Consider the following 1183-nt stretch of genomic DNA (forward strand, 5'->3'; position numbering starts at 1 on the left):
ATACACAAAAAGAGGAAAAAAAAAAAAAAGGAGGCTGTGACCTAAAGGACACATTCCAAGCGCCTGAATATGACAACAAAGCTCTTAAGGATATTCTTAAGTATACAAAAGCTGATTAGCTCTTAGCTTCCAACATTGTGACTTTTCAAAGATGTAAACACGCACCTAGGGAGAAGCCCAGGAGAAACCAAGGATCCCCCTCCTCCTGTTGGGTTCCCTCCTTTCACCCATGCCTCTCAGAAGCTCTTTCTAAACATCCTGATTATTTTGTTGATAAATGCATTCTCCTTAAAAAGAAAAAAAAAACCAACAAGAAAATAATAAAAAAAAAAGATAGTGCTTAATTTAACCATTTTAAATTAAAAGTTGAAATTCAGTGAAAGAGCGCTAATTATCAAATGAGGTACTGTATTAGTAGAGCATTGTAAGGCATGACTTTGAAAGCTCATTGGCGTGTAGGAACTAACCAGAAGCCCTCGCTGGCGTGATGTAGGGCTGGCTTTGCTTTGTAGTGACCTATATAGCTATTTTGGGTGTGGTTTTGCTTGGCTTTCATGGGAGCTGCGTCCAACCTTCCTCTGACATAGACAATTGCTGTGACGAGAGGGCCTTGAGGGGAATGGTGGGGAATAAATAACTTGGAGAATCAATTGTCTGGAAAAAAAGTCATTGCAGCCAAAATGTCTGCCTTCTTCCTGATGGTTCCGAGAGGAAAATTAAATTTCACGTACACAATCCTGATCCTAGAGGTTATTCTCTTTGGGCTTCATTTAAATAGGGGCTGGTGATCGTAGCAACTTACCTGCCTGGGAGCAGCCGGCGTTGGAGATTCCAGTGCTGAATAGTTTGGGAAGCTCTTCAGTTTTAATGTCCTTGAGACACTTTTTAAGGCGTTTCGTTGAACTTTCTGTTTTCCGCTAGAATCTTCAACAGGTAGCTGCCTTTCACATTTCTTCTTAGTGATTTTTTTTTTTTTTTTTTTTTGGAAAAAAATCGGCCTACCCTACAGTTCGTTTTGATTTCTATCCATAAAGTAAGCATCACTTCTTAAAGCATTTTATGGAGGTGTACATCATATGTACAGAGTATAATTCCTTTTACGCAGCAAAACCTGTCCTGCTCTGAAATCTAAACCTTTTGTTTATTTCCATTTTTCTTTCCTGCCTGACCACCCCCCCCCCCC

This window comes from Calidris pugnax, unplaced genomic scaffold, assembly GCF_001431845.1.
Source record: "Calidris pugnax isolate Ruff unplaced genomic scaffold, ASM143184v1 scaffold5, whole genome shotgun sequence".
In the NCBI taxonomy this organism is placed as follows: domain Eukaryota; kingdom Metazoa; phylum Chordata; class Aves; order Charadriiformes; family Scolopacidae; genus Calidris; species Calidris pugnax.